Raw genomic sequence first — 10,000 nt, 5'->3', positions numbered from 1 at the left:
AGTATGCTCACTGAACTGTATTAACCTGACTATAAACGTTCATGGATACACACAGTTTTGTGTGTTGGTCCGTTATACTTCCGGATGGCAATGTTATGAGCTTCTTAGCCAAGCGCATACTATCTATAAAAACAATAACGATGATCACAGAGTCAGAGAGGTCGATTTCACACACGCTATTGTTTACAAACAACCAACTATGTTTGTCCGAGCACGTAGTGTGAAGGTGTGTCACAAATGCCATGTTTTGATTGGTCAAAAATCTACTGGTTAATGAGATCAGTGTGACCTTACCTGACCCTTTTCACCATTCACCAGAAACCCGGATGTATGTCTATTTATATCCAATTACGTCACTTCCTCATGTCTGCATTCATTGTTTATATATCCAGACACTGCAAAAGGACAGAAACGCATCTAGGGTTATCGTATGTTTGACACTGTTGCATCCTTTATGCTGAAATGTAGATGTTGCTGCTCGAAGTTCGAAGAAATAAATAAAAATGTGAAATTGAATGTAAGCATCAATTTAATATACGAAACCAGATAAAATGGACGATTCGGGTTAACCCTTTGTCAACAAAACAGGATGAATGAATGAAACACTACAGACAAATGAGATAATGTGGTAGTGGCGTTGTTAATAACATCTTAACCACTACCACATTATCTCATTTGTGTTTCATTCCTCCTGTTTTGTTGATAAAGGGGAAACCCAAAACGCCCATTTTACCTTATGATACAGAATCTATATTAACGAAATATAAGCCAAAGTGAATATTAATCCTAGGCTCTGCTAGAAGCAGTGGACTGTTAAAGTAATATGAAAATATGAATAAACAAAATAGTCAGTAATGACGGTACTTGAGTAGTTGGCTTTGTTTGTTTTTGTTTTTAAGGGTTTTACGGCACTTGCAACACATTAAAGTTATATCAGCGCCAGTAAAAAGGAAGAAGTGGGAAAGTAAAAAGTTCTAGAATTACAATTAAAACACCCAAGAAAAGATAAGACAAAGGGGAACTGGTTCAAATAGAGAACAGATGTAGATTCCAAGAGCACACTATCAATTGAGATCACCTAAAATTCTCATCCAGACACAAGCACAGGACCCCACTAAGAGGAACACACTCAAACGTTTACAAATCACATAATATAATATGTTTCCAAAACATAATACAGTGCATAACAGAGAGATGATTTACAATGAAAAAAATAACATCTCCCAAAACTAACTATGTATACCTTTGACTGATTCCCTCTCAGTCAGGGCGTCTGGCCAGGGCCAGGACAAAGCCAAGTAATCTCATTCCAAGACAAAGACAGAAAACAAGTTTGGAAAACAGATATAGGGGGATAGAAGATGCGGTAAGTACCTCCCTGCCCACTATGGGAGGTCAGGAACCCAACCCAGGTAGTTGGCTTTCAAAATGTACCAAGTCCCATTTTCACCATTCAGAGAAAACTTAACAATGTTTCACTCTAAAGCATCCACATCGCTCCTTCATAATACCAATGTGACGGGGGTGGGTCACATATTTATAGTTTATAAAATTGGGCTTTTATATAGCGTAATATCCACTAAACGTGCTCACAGCGCTTTAAAAGGGGTCCCTGGCCAAAAGCAACGTTTAACATGTAGGACGGGACATGACGCCTGTTGGGCGATGTTACAATTTTTTCGGACAGAATTTTTGGATATAAAAACGAATTTGAAAAATAATGTAGCTAACTCCTCCCAAAAACAAGGCATTCTTTTAATTATTGAGGATTTGAATGTTATTCACGTTTCGAATTTACTTGGATCGAGGTTTTCAAATTAGATTAGAAATTCAGACAAATGAGTGGAAAAGGCAGTTGTAATGATAACATCAACAAATAAAGAGAGTTAAGAAGTGACAGAAGACAAAAGAGAGAAAAACAAACAAACAAACGTTAGCGACGAGTTCGATTAAGAAAAGATGGGAGGGGGGGGGGGATTTTCAAATGTGAGTCCAGAACACATACGGCAACCATTTATGAGATATAGAGAGAGGTTAAGTGAGATAAAACACATATATGCCGGAAAAAAAAAAATTCTTCAAAGATTCACAAAAAAATGGCCGCCATCTTGGAGTTTTCATGAAAACTTTGATAATCTCCAATGTCTTTCTATTCATTTCATTTCATGGGGGAAACACAATGGTAGGCAAGTCCGCCAGAATCTCTCCCTCCACCGATACCAGGTTCCGACAACTCTTGTAATTACCTATAATTGACCAATCAGACCACTTCACACCTGTGGCTGCTGTGGCCAGGAAGAATGGCTAGAGAAACCATTCATTTTTACCCGATCTGTTTAAAAACAAACATAGTGTTTCGCCAGATACTTATTATTCTTAAAAGCTGCCAAAGAAACAGATCTGCCAAATTGAAAACGTCATATTTCGTAGTCTAATTTCTATGTCAATTTTTAGTAATTTGACAAGGAAATTAGTAATTTCTGAAATCGTGTACGAACAACCACAATTTGACATTGACGATCACTTCGGCATTACACCGTCATGCTTAGGCGCCAGGAAGTGCTTTAATATTGTTATAATAATAATAATAATGATAATAATAATAATAATAATAATAATAATAATAATAATATAAAATAATAATAATAATAATAATAATAATAATAATAATAATAATAATAATAATAATAATAATAATAATAATAATAATAATAATAATAATGATAATAATAATAATAAATAATAAATAATAATAATAATAATAATAATAATAATATAATAATAATAATAATAATAATAATAATAATAATAATAATAATAATAATAATAATAATAATAATAATAAAATTTGAAAAGGATTCCAAGCAGAGACATGGTAAAATCCAGTAATCTCATCCCAGAACATAAACAGAAAGCAGTATTGGAAGGCAAACCAGAAATCAGAGAAAGGGAGGGGGGGGGTGTACAGGGCACTGGAAGTGTGAATGATAAGCAGCACATCGTGGGAGGTCAGAACAGAAGACCTCCTCATCCTAATGGAGGAGGAGGAGGAAATGGTAAAAGAAAAGAAAGAAGAAAGTCATAGTTTGTGTCGTAGATAAACAACGCAGGAATACAGACTACCGCCATCTTGCAATGACACCAAAGATCTCAGTTCCTCCAGAATAAACAAACAACATGCAACGGAGGAAATGTGTGTAACCGTGCAACTGTAACCGTGCAACTGTAACCGTGAATTTGTAACCGTGAATTTGTAACCGTGCAACTGTAACCGTGCAACTGTAATGATTAGAGAGAAGAAAAAAAACAACATCCAAAGAAGTCAGACAGAGCGATATAAAAATAACAGCTGCGAGAACTCGTGACAAAGTGAGCAACACCAGATGTCAGTGTCTTTGTCTTTTGTCTTCATGTGATAACGAGGAAATGTAAATGTTGCTGCTCGACGCTCGAAGAAATAAATAACAATGTGAGATAAAGGGGAAAGCCCGAAACGTCCATTTGATCTGTTTTTGTTATTAAATTGAAGCTAACGTTCAATTTCCCATTGTTATTTATTTGTGATAACGAGGGAAACGCCAATCTGGTTAACTCTTTCCTTACCAATCATTTTCAATATTCTCCCAAAATGGCAGGCTCACCCATCAGAAAAATTGGGTTTTTCAAAATACTCAAACAAGCTCTCTACAAGACAACGCTATGTTCTTATTAATTAAACAAAGATCATTCTTCAATGTTTGTTTGATGTACAAAATAAATCTTGAATTTTTTTTTTAAATGTATATTGTGTCGTAACAAATGTGACGATTTTGCTGTAGGTGGTATGGAGAGGGTTAATCTATTATGAATGGACGTGACCAAGGAGTTATATTTACACAGCGAGATTGTGCAGAACAAACGTTTTTTGTTTTGTTTTTTGTTTTTCTGGAACAACAAGAACTGTCTTACAGTTTTCTTGGTGATTGTAATACTCCTGTATTTATATTAATCGGGGCTCTAGATATGAAAACACTGATTGAACTGACAAAATATCAATATCAATTTTATTTCGATGTGAGGCAAGCTTTTCTGATTGCGATGGTTTTAGTCTTAATCTACACAAAGACGCCATCAAAGCCAATCACATCGTGGTCTATCTTTTATACATTCTGATCACCACATGACATGTGAAAAAGTTGTGGCCAGCATGAAGAATAAAATGTACTGAGTTTCTTTGTTTAGAACCAAGCTGCCCGTTGCTGGGCGGACGTGACATCAGACAATTGAATCCTATTCCAATTGACCAACTGTTTTTCAAAGATGTCAATCTTACCAATTGTAAAGTAAAATAAACTTTTACACGAATGTGAAACACCATGAGTTTTTTTTTTCACTAGGTGGTGACTCTACTATCATGGTTACACAGAGTTTTGTGTGTTGGTCCGTTGTACTTCCGGATGGCCATGTTGTGAGCTTCTTAGCTTCTTATGAAAACATTTATTGAACTGACAAACTATGAATATCGATTTTATTTCAATACGAGGCAAACTGTTATGATTGCGATGGTTTTAGTTTTAGTTCTAATCTAGACAAAGACGCCATCATAGCCCATCACATCGTGTTCTATCCATCTTCAAACATCCCACCAACTCACCCCCTACCCCTAAAAAAATCACCACAACATGAACACCTCCTTACTCACTCTAATAACTACCCCCTTCTTTGAGCAGCCAGGCAATTTCGGGTTGGAATGAGTTGTTTTGAAGACAAGCGCCCGTGTTTTATTATCGTTTCGGGCGGGGGGGGGGGGGGGGGGGGGGGGGGGATCAGTGATCATCTCCACGGCCATTATCCATCATGATTATTATAGATAGTAAAGTAAAGGGGGGAAATATGAGGAAAGTGGGGGGGGGGGGGGAGAGATTTTCAATTACAAGACGTTATGGAGTATAATATTATGCTTGAGCAAAGCAACTCAATCGAGAAGGCAATCGAAGCAAACAATGAGGAGGACTAGATCGTATCCACGGGAAGTTTTTATTTTTATTTGGAAGGTGTGTGTATTGGGGAGGTGGGGGGGGGGGGGGGGGGGGGGGGGGGATAACCATACAGTACTCATACTCAGATAAAAATGAGATTGAAATAATCGTAACAAAATAAAGCAAACAAAATGTAGCCTGTTAGGGAATTCCGAAAAGTGAATGGAGTAGACACGTATGTTGATAACAATAATAATATCTCACTTCATTTCTGATAGAATAGGACGTGATCAAATTGCAAACTCCCTAAAACCAACACACAAAAAACGCTGAGTGACGTCATCTGCAGTCTATCTTACTTTTTATTTTTATTATCATTGTTTTCGACAATGAAAAGGCTCGTTGTTGTTGGTGTGTTCTCGTGAGAGAGTTCGTGACAATTCCGTGTCTAATCACAGATTTATCACTGGGGGTTACAGGGAAAAGCTTGGCACGGGTACATGAGATTGGGTGTGGATGGATGGTAGGGGGTGGGATTGATCACAACATTTGGGGGGGGGGGGGGGGGGGGGGGGTGAAAGGAAGAAAAGGGGGGGGGGGGGGGGGGGGGGGGGGGTTGAAGAGAAAGAGATCGATTGTTTGAGATTTGGGAGATGTTACGCTCATGATGAGAAGGAGAAGTAATAAAAATAATTGCGAAGTGGTTTTTGTAGGGTGTGGTGCAGAGAGATGGAGAGGGGTGGTGGGGGGGTTTCAAGGATGTAGGATATATATTATATTGTATGTGTTTATATGTGTGTGTATGTTGTGTGTATATGTATTTTTTATGCCCTTCCGTACGATACTATAGGATATCGTCGCCAAGGCATTTCATGAAGAATATAGATGATTCATTAAACAAGATGCCTGATGTCAACAGGAATCACCTATTCTGTCCAAGTGAGCATAAAGGGGGTTAATAATCTTGCTCGAGGAAAAAAAAAGAAAGTGCCTGATGCGGGGATCGAACCCCGAAAATAAATGTAACATTGTCTTTGATCACCATTCAAAGTTGATCAAACATGTCTATCTGCAATGGAAGACGCAGGGGAGATAATTTATGAAAAGGCTTACCCCATATTTTCCCGTTTTCCAAGATTGATGAGTACTTTGTATGCTCCCCTCCCCCCCCCCCCCCCCCCCCCCCCCCTCCCTTCTTCCGAGAGGAAGAGAAGGAGAGAGGAGAGAGAGAGAGAGAGAGAGAGAGGAGGGGGGGGGATGTGTTTCCAACTTTATATTTGTCTGGTGAGTGTATGAGGGGGGGGGGGGGGGGGTTGAGTCGAGGTTTTATCAAGGACCATAAAAAAGACATGCGTAGAGGAACCCACTATTTCCTGGTGAATTCAACACGTACAATACGCAGTTATTGGTTGGTAAGGGGAAATAATGCATACAGATTATGGGCCATTGGATTGGATGTGCCCAACCACGTGATGTGGTGTTTGACCTTTGACCCAATCAAATTTTTTGGTAAACCGGGGGGGGGGAAATTGCGAGAAGTCACAGAGACATTAAACCTCTGAGTCGATGCTATCCTAAGCCTACACGCAGATCTACAAAAGCAGACCTTCCAAGCCATAAATCCCCGGGTTTATCCGTACAGATGACGTCACTCAGGCCTTTGTTATTGTTTTTGCCATCCGCGTTTGTGAGTTGTTCTCACTAAACTGTATTAACCAGACTATAAAAGTTCATGGTTACACAGAGTTTGTGTGTTGGTCCGTTATACTTCCGGATGGCAATGTTGTGAACTCCTTGGCCAAGAGCATTCTATCTATAGATAGTATGCAGATGACGTCACTCAGGCCTTTGTTATTGTTTTTGACATCCGCGTTTGTGAGTTGCTCTCACTAAACTGTATTAACAAGACTATAAAAGTTCATGGTTACACAGAGTTTGTGTGTTGGTCCGCTATACTTCCGGATGGCAATGTTGTGAACTACTTGGCCAAGCGCATTCTATCTATAGCCTGACCGTAGCCATCGTAAAGTTATAGCCTGACAAAAAAATGACGTCAAAATGCCAGTATTTGGCCACAAAAGAAAACAAATGGTGAGTTGTATTCAAGAGTTCAACCAATGAATAACTTGTTTCCATGAGCACTACTAACGACAACTCACTAGGCGGTGCAAAAACCAAATAATGACGTCAAAATGCCAGTCTTTTTTGGGTTTCAGTGTCAGGCTATAACATAACGATGGCGACGCTGACATTGGCCAAAAAATGACGTCAAAATGCCAGTCTTTTGCCACAAAAGAAAACAAATCTTGAGTTGTATTCAATAGTTCAACCAATGAAATAACTTGTTTCCATGAGCTCTACTAACGACAACTCACTAGACGCTACACAAACCTGACTTGCCACTGACTGTATTCGGGCACAGCTGGCAAAACTACATAACATGTGTTAGGTAATGGAATGGGGAAGGGGGGAAAGGAATGCAACTATTAATTTTCCCACATATCTCCCTTTTAGCAATCATTTTCTTTTTAATTCACCTTTTTAGACCCCCCCCCCCCCCACCCCCACCCCCATTTCTTTTCTTCTTACCATTATCATCATTTTTTGAAAACCGGAAATTAAGAGACAATTCAATGGCGGAATAGTGGAAAAGGGAAAAAAAAGTGAAAATGAGGAATGATTACGCCAAAAGCCGAAGTGTTGGCAGGTATGTATTTTATACATAACTACAATGAAATGACCTTTGTTCATGACGCCATTCCGTGACAGAGTATACGTTCTGCTTGGGGAGAGAGTCAGCAGATGAACACCAGGTGTTTAGACAATAGGATTCAATAGTCTGATGTCACGTCCGCCCAGCAACGAGCAGCTTGGTTCTAAACAAAGAAAATCGGTGCTTTTTATTCTTCGTGCTGGCTAGAACTTTTTCACAAGTCATGTGATCAGAATGTATAAAAGTCAAAGCATGATCAGATTTATGTTTTTCTCCTCTGAATATACTTTTATGCTCATCGGAGAAGTATTTCATAAGGGCGTCCGCCTTTTTCCAGATAGTTTAGAACCAGTTGATAAGTTACTATGCGTCAATACGAGGGAAGTGACGTCACGACTGTTGAAGCCTATTTCAAATGATGGGGGAAATCAAGAATCAATCCTATCCCAAGCACATAACTTGATAATTTTGAATAAATTGTCTAAGTATTTTCTATTTTTTTAATTGAGCTTTTATATAGCGCAATAGCCACTTCACGTGCTCAAAGCGCTTTACAAGGGGTCCCTGGTCAACAGCAACTTTTAACATTTAGGACGGGACATGAGGCCTGTTAGGCGATATTATAATTATTTTTTTTCGGACATAGACAATGCTGTTAACGACCAGGTACTCTTTTTACACCTGAGTACGGTGAGAGAATGTGAGTAAAGTGCCTTCTCCAACTACTCAACCATGCGCCGAGCGAGGCTCGAACCCAGGACCTTCTGATCCGAAAGCGAGTGTCGTACCACTAGACCATATAGTCGCAATATCATTTTGTGATGAACTGGGATTATGATTAATCAACTATACTACAGATTTCAAATATTTGTTCCAACTAAGTAGGGAGGGGCGTCCAAGTTTTATATATTATTATATATATATATATATATATATATATATATATAATATATATATATATATATATATATATATATATATATATATATATATAACGTATCCCGTTAAATATCTTTCATTCAGTAAAATATTCAGCTGTTGAACGGGTGCTTTACGGTGTAGGTACAACATTCACACGATAACTTACCATTAAACGATTTACAGACAGTATTATCTGAATCTAATTCCCCTTGTCAACGTCTAGTTAAAAAAAACAAACTACAACCCAAGATATGTAATGTTACAAAGAGTATACATTTACATCGTTGTAGGAAGAGCTCCCTGATCAACTTTCATTCCAGAAATTGTACCCACTTTATTCTTTGTTTACAACATTGTGCTAGTATATATATATATATATATATATATATATATATATATATATATATATATATATATATATATATATATATATATATACTAAAAGACAACAAACTAGACCACAACATTTCATGGAAAATTTTATCTAAAGCAACAGGATACACACCAACATCAAAACAATGTAGCTTATGCCTGGAAGAGAAATATACTATAATCAAACACCATCATGAAGCCACACTCAACACGAAAAGTGAGATGTACGGTACGTGTCCACATCGTCGGAAGTTCTTGTTAATTAACTACAAACCGGAACCACTTCAAGAAACAACAACAGTCAACAAAACAACTCAGTCCTGACGATGGCAAATTAAGCCTGAAACATTAATGTAGACTGTCTCAAACATTGTGGTAAATATTTTAAAAAATAATAATTCGCTCCATTACTACATGTCGAGCACTTTTCGTACCATATTTGTATCAAACAGGATTCAATATATATATAGGGTCTATATATATATATATATATATATATATATATATATATATATATATATATATATATAATATAAAAGCAAAAACCGTGAAATAATAGTGCTCAACTTTTTGATAAAAGGAGCTATTTACAAAATTTTAATTATATTTTAATGTATATAATTTTATGTATATATATATAATATTGTTTTAATATATTTTTATATTATTAGACAAAATCGAATTAGTCACACTCTAGGACAAGGACCTCTATCAATTAGAAAAGTACATCACAGATTTGATGTCTAGAAAAGAGCAAAATTTTACACAAACAAAAAACAAAAACAGCATAATCATAATAAATAAAAACCTACCATTCCAAAGGGGTGGGTGGGAGAAAGAGAAAGTTCTAGATGGAAACAATCCCACTGAATTCACATTGCTTTTGTCACCACTCAATATCAATATCAAATAACACGGTTTTCAATGCCCGTAGTACAATACACTCAAGAAGCCATTCACAAACGTCACATACATAGGAATGAATTAACCAGGGTTTCTCGATACAGTCGCTTATTTTGTGGAATCAGTCCAAAGA

At 37.3% G+C, this 10,000-nt stretch overlaps 1 protein-coding gene across 1 annotated transcript in view; it reads right to left on the bottom strand.

The window, feature by feature from the left end:
- LOC144956698 (extracellular sulfatase Sulf-1-like) overlaps positions 1-10,000 on the bottom strand; it is a 73,297-nt gene that overhangs the window by 62,906 nt on the left and 391 nt on the right. Inside the window, 1 exon segment of the mRNA XM_078887358.1 lies at positions 9,777-9,974. The gene's annotated coding sequence lies outside the window, so the exon portion shown is untranslated.

Source organism: Berghia stephanieae, chromosome 11 (genome assembly GCF_034508935.2).
Source record: "Berghia stephanieae isolate SIO BIC M18660-M18661 chromosome 11, UCSD_Bste_1.3, whole genome shotgun sequence".
Taxonomy (NCBI): Eukaryota; Metazoa; Mollusca; class Gastropoda; order Nudibranchia; family Aeolidiidae; genus Berghia; species Berghia stephanieae.
Note: the sequence above shows the minus strand (reverse complement) of the source record. Positions and strands in the feature narration are given on the sequence as shown.